This window comes from Peromyscus californicus, unplaced genomic scaffold (assembly GCF_007827085.1).
Source record: "Peromyscus californicus insignis strain IS unplaced genomic scaffold, ASM782708v3 Scaffold_16__1_contigs__length_79575227, whole genome shotgun sequence".
Lineage (NCBI taxonomy): Eukaryota > Metazoa > Chordata > Mammalia > Rodentia > Cricetidae > Peromyscus > Peromyscus californicus.
In genome coordinates, this window is record NW_026294458.1 from 49,283,806 (window position 1) to 49,305,093 (window position 21,288).

A 21,288-nucleotide genomic window follows, 5' to 3' on the forward strand; every position below is an offset into this window, starting at 1 on the left:
CCCCCACACACCCAGTCCACTCATGTAGATCTCATCCACTTCTCCTTCACGGGGTCATTTATGTGTCCCTGCTAGGGTCTTTTCCTGTTAGATAGTCTCTCTGGAATTGATGAGAGAGTGGAGAGAAACTACAGGCAAGGACGTGAGATCATGACGGGAAGATGTGCAGAGATGATGGACCACACTAGTGGAAGCCCATGAACTGTGGACTGGTGGCTGTGGAGCTCCCATGGGACTGGACTAGGTCCTCTGGACACAGAAGACGGTTATTTGGTTCCAACTGTTTGGGGGACACCCAGGCAGGGGGATCGAGATCTGTCCCTGGTGCATGTGCAGGCCTCTGGGTGTCTGTTGCCTGTGGTGTGACACCTTGCACAGCCTTGGTGCAGTGGGAAGGGGCTTGGACCTGCCTAGGCTCAGTGAGCTGGGCTCTGCTGACTCCCCATGGGAGACCCCAATTTGGGGGGATGTGGGAATGCGGGGTGGTTTGGGAAAGAGAGCTAGGGATGGGAGGAGGGAGGGGGGTCTGTGGATAACATGAGGAGTGAGTAGAAAATGTCTTAATAAAGAAAAATAAAATAAAATAAAAAAGTAACATTTGATCACTTTGTCATAAAATGTTATCATCCTGCCAAGACAAAATTTTCTCTTTAATGTTTATGTACTTACTATGATTTATAAAGGTAGGGTGATGCATTTTGCCAACTGCTGCATCTTCACAATAAGTTGCTATTTTTACAATCAAAGTCAAAATAGGGAGAAAACACAAATATATATATATATATATATATATATATATATATATATATATATATATATATATTTCTGCCCATATTAAAATTTGTACTATAAGTTTCATGTCAATTCAAATGTCTATTCAACCAAATTTGTAAATGAACCTGTAAGCAATTGTTTATTAAAATATCTTGCTTAATTGTTAACCTTAAATCATACATGTGCACCTGTGAACACACAACACACACACATACACACACAGACACACACATACACATACACACACACACAGACACACATACACAGAGACACGTACACACACACAAACACACAACACACACACACACACACACACATCCTCTTTCTACAAGAAGTTTGGATAGATGCTGCAGTGGATAAACTCTTTGACTTTCTCTATACTTAATATTCTCTTTGTGTTCTCACCTTCGATTTATCAATGCATCTGTATGCATTAGAAAAGAACTTTCGCATCATGAATCCATGTAACTACCTTATTCCTGTGTGTGTTTATATCCTTTTTCTATTCACACTGTGAAATCAATCATTAAGCCACAACCAACCTGTGAAATCTATCATTGCCTCTCTGTAATTTATAGCAAAAGACGCTATGATCAATTAGGACTGCACTTAAACATATAATCAACAGGATCACTGGTCACAGTGCAAATTAAGAATCTTAAAAAGCAACTTGATTTCAATTTTATAAGCCAGTTATTTTTTATGGTAACATACATCAATATGTGATTAATACATTGACTGAGAATTAAGAGTTAAGCACATAAAACTTTGTTGCTGACATATCTATTTTTAACTTTAAAAAAATTTCAGAACTTTTCTGCTTCCATAAACATCACTCATGATAAATTTATTGTGCCACCAAGTTCTCTCAGTCTTTGTTGAGTTGTCTTATATCCATGAATGATACACAAAGAAAAGAAATAGATATTTTTATTTAAATTATTTTGTTCTTTTATAAATGTTCAACATATTTATTAAATACTTACAAGGGCTATGCAGATGAATGCCATCGTCTTAATTATCCTTCACATACAATAAATCAAGAAGAGTGGTTATGTTATAAAACAAATGGTTAAGAATTCTGCTTCACAATGAAAGGAACCTGGAACAAGGTACTTGTCACAAGAGCTAGAAGACTGGATGTCAGATGCTCATAACCCATATAAGTCCCAAATGCCAGCTGTGTGGGGAAATAGTCTCACTTGTCATTCTACTTTCAGAAAACAGAGGCAGAGAATCCCTGAAGCAAGGTGAATAGTGACACTAGCAATCAGGGGTAAGCTCTAGGTTTGCTTGAGAGCTCAACTCTTACTGAGAAAGATTCAATTGAGGAAGACTGGTTTATATCTAGGGCCAACAAATCACATCCACAAACACGCACTTACATCCAAATACATACATGAACTTACACACATGCATCCAAAGCACAGCCACAAACACATGAGTAAAGAAAATGGAAGAGTCAGTTGTAAAAGACTGGAGAGAACTGGTAAATAGAGTGTTAGTGTAACAATTACATGGAAATAAAATGATAAATGCAATTACATTAATTTAATAGGTTGTCTAGAAATTATTGATATTTTATTTAAATCTAATTCAGGCATGATTAGAAAAATTAAGCCAATTTAAGAGAATGTTTAAATACATTTCTGTATAATTTTATCTTTTTTACTGCTCATTTGTGACATTTTTGTTTATGAGGTTATAACTTACCCTAAAGTAACTTCTAATCAGATTTAACTACTACCAAAATAACAGGGCACACACAGAAAAATAGTAAGACAGAGCTTCAAATATCCTAGAGAATATTCTGTGGTATGGTGATATTTTCTTTGTGCACCCCAATAAAATTTATATGAGGATCAGAGGAAAAGCCAGCAACTATGGTAAACGTAGAGGTCAGGCAATGGTCGCACACACACCTTTAATCCTGTCACTTGGGAGGCAGAGATCCTTCTGGATCTCTATGAATTCAAGGTCACACTGGGAACAGAGCCAGGCATGGTGGCATAAGCGTTAAATTCCAACACTAGTTCACCATTAAGGTCTGGAGGTCTGTACAGACAGACAGGAAGTGAGGTAGCTGGGCCAAGAGAGGAAATGAGATGGTAGAACAGAAAGGCATACAAGTGTGGTTATACAGGAAATAGGTCTCTTTGGAGACCGAGGACTGGTAAGGTGAGGTTGTCTGTGACTTTTCCTATTCCTCTGATGCCTCAGGTTTTAACCCCAATATCTGGCTCTGGGTTTTTTATTAATAAGACTGTTTAGCAATTTGTCTTACACTATGGTGTATAATTAATTTACTTAGGATACAAAAATCATTGCTCTTAAATAATCACATACAACTGAATCACCTTGACTTTCTCAACTGAAAAAGGTGCTATGATGTGATAACTTACTGTGTGTCACTTTCTTCATTCATAAGAACACACATGTGCGTATCCAGAATAGACATAGAGCTGTGATTATAGTTGACTTACTCATCAGCACTAGGGCTTCGAGAAACAGGAATATAATGTTTCATGAGTTTAAACAGATACAATGGTAACAGGATGAAGCGCTTTACACTTTATCATTGAACTTAACACCATTCAGGTAAATTTCTGAGCTGATCCTACCATGGACCTCCAGTTCATCTCTGGAGTGTTGACTTAAGACTGTCTGGAATTTCCTCATTGAAACACAAGTTAAAGTCCAGCTATTAACATAAAATATGATGCTTTGCAAACTCTGAACAAACATATTCATTTTTTTAATTTAATTTTTAAAGTAAGTTTTAATTAGACAATACTTTGGAGGAATTCATTCCTGCCCACACTATTTGAAAATATACAGAAGATCGACAATATCTGTATGTTAGCTTTCTAGGGAGTAGCTGGAAAATAATTCTACACTGGAACAGTTTAAATTGTTGATTTAATTATTATTTTAATAATAGAAAATGTTTCAAAACAATTAGTAGTTCCTCGTTACTAGTTTTCTAAAAGTGTTGTGAAGTTTCTAAGGATTTTTTTTTAAATCTTTTACTCTCTTTTGACTTTCTTCATGTTGCTTGTTAACCTAGATCTCCTTTGGCCACCCCTATAATCAAAGTGTCCAGTTCAATAGTGTCTTCATGATCCCACAAGCATCCTTGATCTTATTACCTGATTCTGCCAACATACATATAATTTCATCTTGCACTTAAGAAACCAGAATCACAATCTCATGTTCTGAAGTGTATTACTTGAGCAAGAGTTTAGAGGATTGGGAACAGTGTGTCTTGAAGAATTGTCCATAGAGAGTGGAGAATATTAAATGAAGCCTCTACATGCCTCACAGCATTATGTCTAATTGTTGTGCTAGGGCTGATAGAAATGTGCTTGGGTTGGGGTTCAATCTTTCCAGGTAGGCTCAGTGAAGGGTTTCTTTTTGGCCTTTTTACAGAGGAAGTATAGAAATACAGAGGGCTGATGAGCTGGAGAACTGTATTCTACCCTTCTCTCAGCAGCTCGCTGTCTGTATAATTGAACTATGTTTATGCTGCTCATCCATCAAATGATGCAATTGGACAATAAGTGCTCTAAAACTCCTTTCAGCATCAAAACTTGTTCATTCTATGATTACAGTGTCTTCAGAAGTGACACAAGTTCTTAATGGTACTTAAACTCCATTTAAAAAAACCCTTCTCATTAAATCCTATGAATATTTGTTCCATGGATTAATTTTTGAGAATATAAACATGAATATGTGCTCCTGCAAAGACCAGAGGAATTTGCTTCTCAGGGTTTTTATGGAGTCCTTCACTTGTACTTTTACCATGCTCCTTATAATTTATTCTTCTTCTTCTATATGCTGGGGGCTCTTTAATTTCATCCTTGGGTTGTATACACATATTACTGGTATTTTTAGAAGCACTTTATGAGTTCAAAATCTATTCCCTGTGCCCTCATCAATTTGAAATTACCATTTTAAGGCTGATTAAATAAGGATTAGTGCCAATGTTCTACTTATTAGGCTGTGTCCTCAACTGGAACTGATGATGTAGTATTTGTCAATAACGAGCTCACAGCCTTAAATTCCACAAAAAGAAACCTTTGCATCAGAGTCCATCTGTCTGAAAATTTTAAGGCAAGCTTCCATGAAAAGGAAAGTCATCTATTATATGATGATATAAGTGTGAAGTGGCATGTATCACAGCTGTTTGATTACTGCGGGGAAGATGGCTTCTAGTCCCCCTAAGCCCTCTATCAGAATCCAGAAGTGATGGATTGAATTCTCCTTGCTTTTGAATGATGATAGATTACATTAGGAGGATATATAAGAATTGTAGAATCTCTGCGGAAATTAATTAACATCACACCAAAAATGACACTAGCATTGATCTTTGCCATGGTACAAGATTGATCCAAGGAGATGAGAAAATATACAATAAACTTTCTGAAAGTACAAAGGATTAGGCATTCATCAGAGTATTTTGTCCAATGATGGCTAGAATTTTTTGTAGAAAAAAAGAGTTAAGATTAGAATGTATATTACAGCCCAGCATCAGAAACATACACATCCCCAAAGATTTCAAAGGATTAAACTCATATAGCATACCTAGAAGTAAAGTTTTAAAATGTACATTGTCTGTTACTGTGCTCAGAAGTGAAGGTACATGAATGAAAATATTTCAATATAGGAGCACACATGACTTGACATGAGACCTGCTAAGATCAAGACTCAGCACTTCCATAAAGCCATCTAGGTACTCTCTGATGCTGACCTCCACTGTTGACATTGTCATCAGCTCAGCCTATTTTCCTGAATAATCATGAGCCATGAATGAAGCTATGTCTCAAGAATAAAATAATTGCAAACACTATGTAAATTTAGCTTATGCACATTATGCAATGTTTATCATTTTTCCCTTATGTATGCTGATTAAGAGACTGGTACAAAATAACTCAGGGCAGCAAAAGGAAAACAACAACAAAAATCTCAGTTTCAGATTCTCATTTCTTTCAATACAAATTTTGTTTGGGAAAATATGTTCTAAATTTTGTTCTTTTCAAAACAAAAAAATTCAAAGAGAAATAAGAAGAAATGAAAACTATAAAAATTTTTAATATCATAATTACTTTTAAAGTTAGATGTTAATTAAATGTATATAAATTACTTTTCTTATAAGAAGCCTAGTTCATTTTTGATTGTATGGAAGAATCTGGAAGAGTACATTGCAAAATAAGTAGAAATATTTTCCAATACCTATTTAGGTATATTGTTGGAAATTCATATGCTGGAGATTGGGAAAACAAACACATGAATGTAAAAAAATACTGCCACAATATCAACACATCATCAAACCAAATTAGAAGGAAACACAGTGCATACTAATAAAGCTATAATCTATCTGCTTGGGAGCAGGTGATGAGCCAGTGCAAAGAGGTTACTGGTTAACAATGCACAAATCTTTTCCCCAAAACAAAAATGTTTAGTTCGGTCACAGAAAGGGAGCTCCTAAGGGAATCATCCATGAAGGCTGTTCGACAATTGTGAGCTGACACACGAGATTGTTCTTAAAACGGATGCAATACAACAGTTTATACCTGAGAATTTCAGAAGAATAAAATAAAAAGATGTCTTTCAAAATGTTTTGTTTGCAGAGAAAGGTTGTAAAACAGATACTGAAAGGTGGGTAATATTCACCATATCTCCTGTAATTCTATAGCCATGTAACTGTTCATTTTACAAACCTTTCACTAAGACTCACTGGGCACCAAGTTTCAGCATAATGGTATAAGGCTAGGAGACTCTTCAACTCCCTCATGTATTCAAGGTTTCAAAATATATCTGAGATCTATTAAGTACTAGGCATTGCATTAGGTGCTAAGGATATACATATAAATAAGCCATTGGCTTTTTAGGTTAACTAATTCCTCATGCAGTAGGGAAAAGGACAAGAACCAAATATTTAAATTACATGACTACTGCTGTGCTAGACACTGTAACCTGGAGCATAAAGGGGATTTGACTTTAGCTCTGCCTGTGTAAAGCAGTTCAAAGAAATAACACCACCACAAATAAACAAATACTGTAAAGTTGAAACCAGTAATCTTGAAGGATGAGAAGAAAATAGTTGCTTGGAAACACTGAAATAGAAATGTAAGAAACGAGTACTGACAAAGGTCAAATGTAAATTGTAGTGCCGAGACAACGTGAGTGAACACCTCTGCTTGAATTAATTGTGAAATGTCACCTCTAAAAGTGTCTTTGCTGATCTTGATGTTAGTGTTACTGACACTTCCACTGGTGTACTTTTCAAATTCTGCTCTTGAAATCAGATTAATTTGGTCCATGAAACTCCAATATGAACACTCTCTTGCTGTGGGATGGCCTGTTTGTCAAGTGTGTTGCTGATTGGTCAATAAATAAAACACTGATTGACCATTGGCTAGGCAGGAAGTGTAGGCGGGACAAGGAGGAGAATAAAGCTGGGAAGTGGAAGGCTGAATCAAAGAGACACTGCCAGCCGCCACGATGACAAACAGCATGTGAAGATGCTGGTAAGCCACGAGCCACGTGGCAAGGTATAGATTAATGGAAATGGATTAATTTAAGCTGTAAGAACAGTTAGCAAGAAGCCTGCCACGGCCATACAGTTTGTAACCAATATAAGTCTCTGTGTTTACTTGGTCGGGTTTGAGCGGCTGTGGGACTGGCAGGTGAGAGAGATTTGTCCTGACTGTGGGCCAGGCAGGAAAACTCTAGCTACACTCTCTTACACATATCCTATTTTAAATGGTCTGTATTCAGGCACCAAGCTGAAAGGCCTGGTTATTATTGAACTTCAAATATTAAATAATGGAAAATTCTAGAGAAAATAGCAAATCTAGAAAAAAATGGTGCTTCAATTTTTAAAGAGTATGATGGGATTTATTATTAGATATGGGAGGTGTACTCTCATCACTTATTAAAGAATGACTAATAATTTGTATAATCTTTTGTATTTTTCTCCCAATCAAAATTCTGTTTTTTTTTTTTTTAAAAAAAAAAGGTTACATAGTATAACTCCATTGAGTAAAAGCTACCTAATTTAAAATATTTTTTTCCTAAATTATGTTCTTGTATTTCCTAGGGTAATTTGTCACAGAATTCTATAGTAGTCATGAAGATAATTAAGTTCTGAATAAGATTCTAGCAGCAGGGAATATAAGAACACAGATTAAAAAGGTTTTAAATAACCACATTTTATTTGAATCCCCAACTGAACACCCTTAAACAAATTTACCTTTGTAGCATTAACATACATACATGCAGTATGCAGTGACTCATTTCAATAAGCAAAAAAAAAAAAAAAAAAATCAAAAAATTCAAATTTGAAAGACTTTAATCACATGTGCTATTAATTCCAAGTCAAGTTTGAATTACAATAGTAGGCACTGAATGGAACATGTTCGAATTTGTTTCCTGCTGGCAACTTTAATTTGAATAGCTTTGAATTTCTTATGGACACACAAATTTCAGCTGACAATTCTGCTTAAACCAATTAAATACACAAATAGAAGATGTGAGAATAACAATGACAGAAAATAGAAATGGAAAACTTGAAGCAAGTAAGGAGAAATATGAAATAACAAACAACGGGCTCATGAACGTCACTGAGTCAAATATACACTGAATAAATGAATCCAAGGAAAATTTTAAGATGGAAATAGTGAAAAAAGAAACAAAACAAAAGAGATGAACCTTAAATTTAGAACAAAAACAAAAGTAAGAGTTATAACAACTTGTAATATGAGAAAAAAATGGGCCGGGCAGTGGTGGCGCACGCCTTTAATCCCAGCACTCGGGAGGCAGAGCCAGGCGGATCTCTGTGAGTTCGAGGCCAGCCTGGGCTACCAAGTGAGTTCCAGGAAAGGCGCAAAGCTACAGAGAGAAACCCTGTCTCGAAAAACCAAAAAAAAAAAAAAAAAAAAAAAAAAAAGAAAAAAGATATTACATTGTGTAAATGTTTAAGTCTGAGGAAATTTATAAGTGAAATTATCAGTTTTCCTTTGAGACAGGGTGTCATCTAGCTCAGCTCAGACTCATAGTGCAGGCAAATTGACATTAAACTTTTTATCCCCCTGCCTCTTACCCCCATAGATGCTAAGATTATAGGGCCTACTATGTCTTACTATAAAATGGAATTATTCAAATTATAAAAACTGAATAATTTTATACATAATGAATTAACATGTTATAGTGCTGGACAAGAGTAGCTTGAATGAATTGTGTTCTGATTCCAATAGAATGAGTCATTTTGTAAAATAAAACAATGGCTCAGCAGTTAAGAGGGCAAACTGCATGGATAGAGGACCAGAGTTCAGTTCCTCTCACCTACCTTGAATAGCTCACAACCTCTTGCAATACCAGTCCCAAGAGGTAAGATGCCTCTGTTCTTCTGGGGTACCTGACTCACAACTCTGTGCATACCTTCACACAGAAACACACATGCACATAATTTTAACAAGAGTGTTTTAGGGGTTTGGAGAAGGAGGCTTGAGGAGATAGCTAATTGGTTAAGAGCGTGTGCTGTTTTGTGGGAGCGTGGAGGAATCCTTGAGTGAATGTGTAAGGAGAAGATGAAGTTCTGGATTAATTTGTATTATTGACAAGGACCCAAAAAAATCCTCAGCTCAAAGAGGATTGGCAATGCCTTTTCAAGGTCCTGTATGGATAATGTTGACACAGTGTATCGGAAGCATAGATCATAGCTTCCTCTCCTGATATTTGACATCTGAGATTGCTTTCTTCCACATACCTCCTGCTGAGACTAGCTAGCTCCTCATTCTTGTGCTATACATAATAAACCTGCCAATGACATGGCTTGTTGCTAGTTGTTGCATTAGTATCTGCCTCCATCAGAGAGAACACAGCCCACTCAACTCCATCTTTTAGGTATGTGTGTCTGTTTGTTGATCCTTTCTTCATCCCCTTGCCTACTCAGTCAGGTTTCCTGGACCAAGCCATGCTAGAATCAGCACTACTGTTTCAGAGGACCCAAGTTCAGTTTCGAGCACCCACATCTGACAGCTTGCAACTTCATGTGACTCTAGCTGCAGAGGATTCAACATTCTCCTTTGGCTACTGTGGGCACACACACAGAGTAAAAACCTAGCCAAATAATACATACACATGCACACACACACACACACACACACACACACACACACACTCATATACCCAAAACTTATAAAATAAAAAGTAAACAAATGAGTTATTTTTTCTGTTCAAATACCCGTCAATGAAGACTAGGAACAGGTGAAAAATCTTAAATTCTATTTTCAAATAATTATCATAGGAAAATTTCCTTATGCAATTCAATGCTTCAAGTTAATTTGCATGTGTGCATGTGCATGTGCGCGCGCGCGCGCACACACACACACACACACACACACACACACACACACACACAAGTATATAACTAAGATCAGGAAGAGAGAAGAAGGAACTGTGTTGGTGCCTATAATTTTTTTTTTGTCAATGGGTATAATGCAGAGTGATTTGAACTATGTACAAAATTTCATTTTTGTTACCAACAATCTGAGACTTTGTGTTAGGTGATTGAACACTCAGTAAAATGATAGGCTAGGAACTGATAATCCTTAGGATCCATTGAGGTTAAAAGACTGTAATTTCAACTGTAATATAAAGTTATAATTCTTCCCTTACAATACAGCCAATTCCTAACAGTGGCATCTCTTCTATAATTATTAACCTTTGCTCTGAAACAACTGTAACTTTTAAACATGAAATTCTAACAGGAAGATGCATAGAAACTATAAGAAAATGAAATGAACAGGTTACATTGCCAAAACATGGATTACAAATCAGGTGTCCCCCTGAATGCAATATGGCATCAGAGAAAGGTCACTGTTATAGGGAGCCATAAAACAACTATCAATCAGAAGACAGTAGTTCTCATTGTTCAACTGATTAAATGAAATAGGAACTCTATATGATTCCTAAGGGTTGGGAATAATTTGTTATGTCAAAGACAGCAAAGAAATCGGACAATTCTTTTGATATTATAGAGGATCTAGATCAATATTTATAACATCATTGATTAAAATCCATGTATATAAATATATGTGTATACTTACGTATATATAAATGAATAAAGTACAAAGGTAGCTGATAGTTTATGAATTTATTGAATGAAAGGCTAGAAATCATTTATTCTGTTGTATCAGTACCTAGAACAGTGGGATTTGAGCATTTTAAAGATAAGTAAGTATTTTCTGAGAGACAAATGAACAGACTCTAACAGTTTTAAGTAATAAAAACACAGGGACAGCGTCAATTTCCTCTGTCACTGCACACACATTTGGAAGGGAACTTTGTATTAATTGGATTTTGTCTCTGTAGAAAGGCTCCAAGAAACTCTTCTTTTTGTAGTAGAATATATCAATAAAATTAATAGTTTGCAGGAAATGCAGAAATAAGGATTGTGTGAACATCCTAGATACTACGAGTATTAGGAACTTCAGAGATTTCACCTTCTGATAAGAACTTGATATATACTGACTCTCCATGATGCCATACGTCTTGAGGTCTCTGATACAGTTTTTGACAAATGGGAAGATGTGTGATTTTGTAACTGAGATAGAATTCAATTTGAAAGCTTGAAAGTAAAGCTTGTTTAGAATGGTGGTCTGGTGGGCAACTGTTATTGTTTTGTTTATGTGTTGCTATTTTGGACTAAAAGCTTTCACTGTAAGAAAAAAATATTAGCAAGGGATATTTACCAGTGTCAGTGTTAAGTCTTGTGTTTCTAAGTGAATAAAGTTACAGTGAAGGCACAAGGAACCCATCATAGATAGGCACAGGGTAGGATGGCAATCTTGTGGAAAGTATCCAAGATTGTACAACAAATAAACAAACAAACAAAACCAGGATCACTAATTATATCTCACTAAGAAATCATGTCACTAATTTTACATCACTAAGAAATCCATCTCTTCAAACACTTTATGATAAAGGTTTAGAGCTCATCTATTCTTACATATATATCATTTTCCAAAGCATATAGCCCACAGATAAATGGCTTTAAGGAATAAAAACATATTAGATGACATATTATTTGAGTTTTCAGCCGATTGTGATTATGCGTGCACTGTTATTATCAAAGAGAAAAAAAAGTGTCTAATCACCCTTGCTGCTTTTATGTTTTTTAATTGAAGTCCAATAAATCTTTCTGATAGCTTCACATATTAAGACACACTTATGACAAAAAAGGTCTTTCATTATGATTCAAAATAGCACATTCTAACAGCTTGATTGAGGACCTGGAGCTGTGTCTTCATTTCAAGAGTTGAAACTAATAATTAATTTTAAAAGCACAGATTTCTAGCTCTTGTAGGTATGAAAACATTTTAATTGCTTTGATAATTTGTTTCCCCACCATCTTGCAATCTCTGGAGAGTAGGAAACTAAAATACCAGCATTACATAGAAAATGCACACAGAAAAGATGCAGATAAAATTGATGAGCAAAGAGATTGATGTGTGCATTATATACAGAGTTGTATTAATAAATAATTGTTGAGATATGTGCCTATCTCAGGCAGGTGCATCAATGTGCAGTTATATTAAATTGCATAGTATGACTGTAGTATTAGGCTGACTTAGATGAATTTGTGATTGTACCTAACCTTTCAAGTGCCATATGAGTTTGAGAGCTTTACAAGCTTCCAGTACTGAAGTACTTATATACAGTAATTTTTAGTCTCTCAGAAATCTTGTGCTATTTTATAAAATAGTTGTATAAATTATTTTTTCTTCTCTTCCATCTAAAAATAATCATATCAATATCTAATATATCACAAGATCACTGGACAGTAGAAGACCACATATAATATACAAAGGAAACTTTTCTTCATCTATTCTAAATTATGTATTAGGAATATATTAAATAGATAAGTAAAAGGCATTTAAGTTAACATGCAAAAGCATATATTATTCCTATTTAATAATAATTATCATTATTATTACTTCTGCACATGTATGAGAGAGAGCCATAAACAGAAACAGAAAAAGAGACTGACAGAAAGTCTTGTTATTTTTTTCCCAGGATGGTTTGGAAATTACTGTGTAACACAAGCTACCCTCAAGCTCATAGCTCTCTTGTTTGAACTGCCCTGAGCCTGAATGACAGTGGTACCTCCATATTTGGCTAGCTTAGGCCTTGTGGCTGGGCTAACTTTTATTACATGTCTGAAATGTTTCAACTGTATAGACAGATCAAGTTCTAGAGATCTGCTGTACAGCATAGAGAATTTGGATGTGGTTAGTCTCCCAAATATTTCTATGCTGGAAATTAGATCCTCAAAGCAAAACAGATGGGGGTATCTACACAAGAATAAATGCTCTGCCTGTATGTTATGGCTCTCGTGGCCCTACGTTAGTGACTGTGGTAAAGGTTTGCTACAAAGTGGGTTTGGTTTCATCTGTTTGCTCTCTTGCTTGCTCTATTGCCATGTGACCCCTGCTCCATGCAACAAATTTTTTACTCTTGATGTCTTTGATAAAATGATGGCATGGGACAGGTTGTAATGCACATTAGGCCTTCACCACATACAGCCACCCAGGCTTGACTCTTCAGCCTTCATAATGAGGAACCCCTTTAAAATACTTTTTCTTTCTAAAATATCCTATGTGTACAACATGAAATGGATACCTAGAGATTACAGCACTGCCTGCGTAACCGAAATATTAGGAGGAAGTCTAACGTTCAGTCCTGTAAATACACAGTCACCCATACACATGACGACATGAAGATATTAGTGGGCTCATTGATGAATATGTTTATTACTTGTAACATTTTTATGAATAAAGGTAAATGTGCAAATTCACCCATTTTTATATATTAAATACAATTTATAGATCAACTCAAATACCCTGTATATATGTATATACATCCCATATATATTCCATCATATATATATATATATATATATACATATACACATACATACATATATATAATTCAACAAATTATCAGCAAAATAAATAAATATATCATTGATGGTCCTAATTTAACTGAAATTATTCCACAGTTGATTTTGAATTTTCACTTGGTGATAAACTCAGATATAGTCAGAGTAATATGATTCATAAGACACCTGTGACAGAGTGGCTGCAAACTTCAATGACCACACTTGAGGCAGAAGCAGGAAGAGCTCTGTGATTTAAACCAACTGTGATTTACACAGTGAGTTCCAGTCCCACTAGGGCTATACATTAAGACACTGTCTCAAAGTAAAGAGTATCCATAATTAGACCTCGCTGTCCAAATTTTAAATGAATAAACTACTAAAATATTCAAACATAAGCCAACAGAAAGACAAAGTAATAGTCATATCGACATTGCATATTTATTTTTTGGATGATTAAATAAATATACTGAAGGAAAAAAATGTCAAATAAGTACCCCAAGAGAAATCATAAAGCATATGCTCTAAATAGTAGCAATGCTTGCTTTAGGATGAGAAAATAACACAAGCAATCTTCAATATGTTGTTTTCATATTCACTGATGGATAGAGGAATCACGAATTATTGGTTTTACTATTCAATATTTGTTTAATAATTTTTATAATTCCCTCAGGGGAAATGGAAAAGTATGTTAGCTCCTTTTAGAAAAATGCAAAATTTAAAAATATCATTGATGACTATTAGCACACATTTATGGCAATTACTGAAAGATCTGGCACCATATCACACTCAAATCTCCCTTTTCAGTTTAATTTAGACTGCATGTTATATGTCTTAAGATCCAAATAGGGCAATTATAATCCAGGATCTGAAGAACAAAGGATGATCCTCATACTCTGCAGCTCATGTAATCTAGTGCACAGTAGCTTATTCTTTCCATTCCTTTGCCCAGCCTTCCTACCTCCTCATGAGCCATTTCCCAAAGACAACACACAAAAGGAAAAGATAAAGCATATCCCTATATTTACATAAATAATCCAAGAACTAAACAATACTTAAGCCAAATGTAATGATTCACTCTTGTGATTCACCATTCCACCCATTCTGTGGCTGAGGAAGGTAAAATGCCATATGATCACAGCCAGCTTGTGCTATGCACTGTGAAAAATTAATCCCAAGTAGGACTACTACTACTAAAATAATAATGATAGTAATAATATAATTTTAAAACTATTTTAAAGTATTTGCATATTTTACCACTCTAACCATTACCTTCAACTAAATAAAATTGACTTCTCAGAATAAATTTCAAGTAAGCCAGAGGATATAAATTTAAAGAATACAAAGATTTCTAATGGTGAATCCTGGGACACTTCATGCATAACTGAAGTTTCTCATGCAGTTCAAACCTTATAATTTCCACTGTAACTACTGGTGCTATATTTAGGTCGCAAACAATTTGAAAGGCATTCCAACAGTAGTTCCTACTACTCTTTATGCTATAGCTAGCAGAAAAAATGCATGTAGAAAGGGCATGGAGATCCTTGGGAGACCTACTTGTTCAGTGTAACCTGAAAGCAGACTTGAAAATGTTCCCCTTTTAAATTTATTTTCCCAGGGTCCTAATAAATGAGAGCTGGGCTGCCATCCAGGTTTCTAAGCCACTGGAGCCTGATTGTTTTCTATTTGTTTCAGTGTTTAAAGCCAACAAAAGCTGCATTAAAACTGACGGCGCCAAGTAGTAACAAGCATACTTTAAGCATAGCTAATGCGCAAGCCCACAGCCCCAGGTTATAATATTTCAAACACAACAGCGTTCAGCAGCTAGGATCTTTGTCACAACATTTAATGAACAAAATATTTTAAAAGCTCATGTTCATAAAACATAATATCTATCACTAGCAACAGGAAGATAGCCTTATCATCGCACAATCCTTTTATTTCCGGTTATATATTTACTTCTTAGACACCTGTATTCTTTACTAGATTTGATAGAGACTCCATGCAAATGTTTTCTCTTTCACATTGTTCATTTCAATAAAATAAACATGCACCAATGAATTAATCACCTTCTAATTTTCAAAAGCATTCCTAAACATAGTCATTCACATCACAGTCTGCTACACTGGGGGCAATGAAACACAACCGCTCTCTTAAAAACATGAAATATGTAATCATGTATCTAAAGTAGCAAGTGAATTTACTCATCTAGCCAATGAATCAATTAAATAATTTTAGTTAATAAATCTTAGACCTGTTAATGCTATCTAATATTTGGTTTTGAGACAAACTTGTGTCCTAAAATATTACACTCCATTTAAAAAAATCTTTTCTTTTTCTTTTTGAGACTGAGTCTTTCTATGTAGTCCTGGATGTCCTATATCTCAGAGAGATCTACCTGCTTTTGCCTCCCATGTGGGGTTAAAGGCATGCACCACCACCACCAGCCCAAAATTAGTTCTTTAAAGCAAAGGAGAGTTCTGTAAAATATGTGCAGAATGTGTCCATCCATAACATTGCTTCTTGGGGGTTACATTTGCATTATTCTCACATTAGTAAAGAAATGATTCTAAAGAGTGTACATTTTAGCTGGGTGATGGTGGCACACACCTTTAATCCCAGCACTTGGGAGGCAGAGGCAGGTGGATCTCTTTGAGTTCAAGGCCAGCCTGGTCTGCAGAGTGAGATCCAGGACAAGCACCAAAACTACACAGAGAAACTCTGTCTCAAATAAACAAACCAAAAAATATTTTTATAATTTACATAAATGAATATGTAGGAAGTAAGAGCAGAAATGTAAACTACATCCCTAGGATATTTAACATTAATCTGCTTTACATTTCTTCTTTGCACTGTATTGAGTTGATACAATTCCAATGTTAATCAGCAATTAACCTATATTAATCTGTCTAATGATTAACAGAAATAATCCCCATTGTGTTTCTGCAGTTTTGCCTCCCTGTGCTCATGGAAGGAAAATGGGTGACAATGAGAAATGTTTCAAGTATTTTGGAAGAGTCCTTGACCCAGTTAACAGATAATATAAATTCTCTCATTTTATTCTCTCCTGTTCAGCACACTACAGTGCAGAAGTCCAGCATATTATATAGTGGAAAGTCTCTATTTGAACATAAAACGTTTGACAGACCTCCCAAATATCGGATATTTTTAGAGAACAGTAATATATTCTATCATCACAGCAGCACCAATGGCTTCACATATGTGTTGCTATTTGGGTTGTTTATAGATAATGCCTCTTACATATTTGTATTTGCAGATCATTTACATTTATTTGGTGCATATATCAATTCTAAACAAATACTTTAAACTCTACAGGAATATCTCATTGTTGGGAAGCTTTGCTACCTGGTCAGAGGTTACAGTCTATCATGGCCTGGCACCTTTTACCAAAACTCAAAGACATGGAACCCCCTCCCCACAGAGTGAAACTTCTTGCTTTCTACCTGCCCTTATCTGTAGAATGTCCCTGGGCCCGGAGTACTGACATTAACTGCAAGTTGTCTCTAAGATAGATACCTGATTTATCATTAGCTTAAACGTTGGCACAGATTCCTGCTAGAAGAGTTTTGCTAGGAGCTCTGCTATAGGACCCTACCACCACGTACAAAGCCTTATGATAGCACCATGTGACTTAATGAAATAGAGTTTGTCCCCAAGCTCCATATTCTTATATATTCCTTATACTCTGGAATTAAGTTGACCTGATTCACTGAAGTCTGTCTCCTGGAGGGCTGTCTCCATCATGTTAATGGGCAATACAAGACTCTCTGTCATTGCTTCTGCTCATTTGTCCCCATGAATTGATGACCAACTGACCACAAAGACAAAGGGGAACCCTCACATCTCATGAATGCCAAAATCATAGCATTATAAAGATGGCAATGTTGGGTATATAATATTTACTACACTTACTCTGTGTTCTTTACAGATGCAAAAATGAAATCTCCAATATATTAATTGACAATGCTAGTACTCAAAACCTGTCCTAATTGGACTTTATTTATTGCCTTTATTTTCACACAAATAAATTTTGTTTTTAAAGGTATATATTGATGCAGAGGAAGAAGAATGGACAATGCAAGGGCATGCTCCAATAAAGTGGGAAAAACAAGATGTGCATCTAAGAAGCCAAAGATTACTAGCCCATAATAAAGTCATTGAGGTAGACAGAAGAGAGTGACCATGAAGTTCCTTTGAAAACTGTGACTCATAAAATTCTTATCAAGATGATTCTTACAGATGAGAGAGAGAGAGAGAGAGAGAGAGAGAGAGAGAGAGAGAGAGAGAGAGAGAGAGAGAGAAAGAGAGAGAGAGAGAGAGAAAGTTTTACTGACCCCAAACCATGAAAAGAGTTTCAAAACCTTTCCATAGCCTCTGATTACTACAGGGCATTTTCCCACTGAGTCTTTATTTCTGAGCTTACATCCTTCCTTGTAGTTTTAACACTGCTAACATAAAAGCATGTCCTGAAGAATTTTATGTTCTGTATCTGGACTGATATGATCATCAAACTGTTGGTTGAGTTACATTTTACTTTAAGATTGGATTTGAGCCTGTTATGAGAAGGATTAGTGGTCATCAATATTGTGCAAAATTGATTGCACTATGAATCAACCACAATAAAACCTGTAATCCTTATAATTGTAACATATCTCTGCAACTTTTCTCTCATATATTAGCAGCTAATAATACTATATTTTATTAATGTTCTATCTTATAGTATTATACTAAATACACCATAGGTCACATAATAATTTTTTTCTCTGCAAAATGTTAATGCATAACCATTAGATGAATACCTTAAAACTACATTTAAGTAACATTTATTTTAAATATTTTCTATAATTGTATTTATTTGGGAAGAAGAATATGTACGGTCAGAAGACAACTGGTGGAGGCTGATTCTCTCCTTTTACCATGTGGGATCCATGGAAAGGACTCAAGTCCTTAGCACCTTTGCTTACTGAGCGATCTTGCCAGTCCCATTAAAACAAAAACAGAAACTAAAAAACTTCTTTTCTGTTGGGTGTAATAGCATCTGCATTTAATTCCAGCACTGCTGAGTCAGAGGCAAGGATGAATTTCTATGAATTCAAAGGCTACCTTAGTCTACATAGAGAGATCAAGACCAATCAGAATCAAATAGTAAAACCTTGTCTCCATCAAAAGGTTGCTCTCTAAAAACTGATAGCAAGTTCTCATTGTTCAAGACAACTGCCACACTACTCCTTGAACATGAAGAGATCAAACTAATACCTACACAAAATCTTCACCCCTATGTTCTAGTGTCTTTGACATTGGAAGGTACTCTACAGACTACCAAAAGAGAAAAGTAAAATCCAATCCAACCACAAAACCTTAGATCTATAGTCTGTCCTGCCTGCAAAATATGCTTGGGCAATGGTGGCATAAACCTATGGGAGTAACCAACCAATGTCTGATTTGATGTAAGGCCTGCTCTGTGATGTGGAACCCATACCTAACACTGTTTGTGTGACCAAGAACCAGACTTCAGATAACCTATAGATGTCGGGTAAAAGCAAATACTAGTGGTGTGAAAAAATACAATAAAGTGACTAATAATATTCTGCTATACTCGTAGATCAGTGCCTTATTGAGTCACCATCAGTCTTCCTACTGCAGTAGATGGGAACAATTACAGAGAGCCACAGTCAAATATTATACAGTGAGAGAGAGAGAGAGAGAGAGAGAGAGAGAGAGAGAGAGAGAGAGAGAGAGAGAGAGAAACCCTGGAACACACATCTCTAAATGAGGTGTCTCCATCAAATCCTTCCCCTCAGAGCTAAGGAAACTCCGTGGAAGAGGAGGCAGAAGGAATGGAAGACAGAGGGTACAGGAGATACGAGGAGAACAAGGCCGTCTAAAATAACTGAGCAAAGCTCACATGAGCTCACAGAGATGGAAGTAGCAAGCACAGGGCCTACATGCAAGTGTACCTGGTCCTCGGCATACATACTCTAGTTTTCAGTTTAGTACTGTTATGAGTCCCCTGAATGTGCAAAAGAGTGGGTCTCTCTGATTCTTTTGCCTTCTCTTAAGGCTCTTTTATTTTTCTGTTGGCTTGGCTTGTCCAACTTTCATATGATGATTTTCATTTTCTATCATTTACTTCATTTTGTTAATTTTTGTTATTATCTCCTAGAAGCCTGTTCTTTTCTAATGAGAGACAGAAAGGGAGTGTATCTGGATGAAAGGGGAGGTGGGAGTGGGATCTGGGAGGAGTAGAAGGAGGAGAAGATCTATTCAGATTACATTGTATAACAAAATAATCTGTTTAATAAAAGGGGGAAATATGAAATGCATTTCTTTTATTTCAAAAATCCAAGTAAAAATAAATCTTTGTCTCAAAACAACATATTTTTAACATAATTCTTCCATATTCATCCTTCTTATGTGCACGGTGTTTGGATTAGAGTTTCTATTGTTGTGATAAAATACCATGAGTAAAAAATTGGGAGGTAAGTGTTTATTAAGATGACACTTCAGCATTACAGTCTATCACTGAATGAAGTCAGGATGGAAACTCAAATTGGGCAGGAAACTCGAGGCAGGTGCTGATTCAGACACCATCGGGAGGGGCTGCTTGTCAGTTTGCTTCCCTTGGCTTGCTCAGAATGCTTTCTTTTCGAAGCCAGGAACATCAGTTAAATGTTGGGAGAAGCCCTCCCTCCAGAATGGGAGGAGCCTGCCCACATCAATCATTAATAAAGAAAGCAGTTCTCAAGTCGTGGGTGGCAACCCCTTTGCCAAACCTCTAGCTCCAAAAACATTTACATTACCATTCATAACAATAGCAAATTACAGTTATGAGGTAGTAGTAATGAAAATAATTTTATGGTTGGGGGTCACCTCACTATGAGGAAATGTATTAAAGAGTCACAGCACTAGGAAGGTTTAGAACCACTGCTACAGGCTATACTACAGCCCAATATTATAGAGGTATTTTCTTAATTGGAGTTTCTTTTTGTATGACTATGGCCAATGTCAAGTTGACATAAATTGGTCAGTGTAATGGTTCCAAACTGTCTCGATTTTTTTAAATCCGATTTCTTGTGATTTAATTGCTGCCCATATCTCTTCCCTGTCTTAGGGAAATGTTTTTCCACCAGCCTATACGTCTGCTTTCCATTGGTTATGGCTATTATTGTCCATGTGTAGAATGTCTTGTGAACTAAAGTATTATTAGACATTTTGCTGTGTCTTACTCCGATGCAGACGGTACACATCTGAAGGAGCGCCATTGGAGCTTAAGAGATCCCATGGTGCTGTGAACAATGATCCTCTCCTGGTGAAAAGTTAGCGTGCCATTTCCTTCCCAGCTGCATTATTAAACACGAAGGAGCGATTCCCTTAGTCCCAACCATCTGCTCTTCCTCCACTAAAAAGTAAAAACATCCCCTTGTGTTTACAAATGTTGCTGCAAAAGCTCCACAAATTATAAAGATGGTTGTGAAATTTTCTTATATACCACAAGATCAAAACAAAATCCTAGGCTCATAAATCTGTAGAAAATAAACCTGATCACATGA

General features: G+C 35.9%; 1 protein-coding gene across 1 annotated transcript in view; it reads right to left on the reverse strand.

Annotated features, from left to right (window-relative positions):
* Cadm2 (cell adhesion molecule 2) overlaps positions 1-21,288 on the reverse strand; it is a 974,322-nt gene that overhangs the window by 395,558 nt on the left and 557,476 nt on the right. The window lies entirely within an intron of this gene.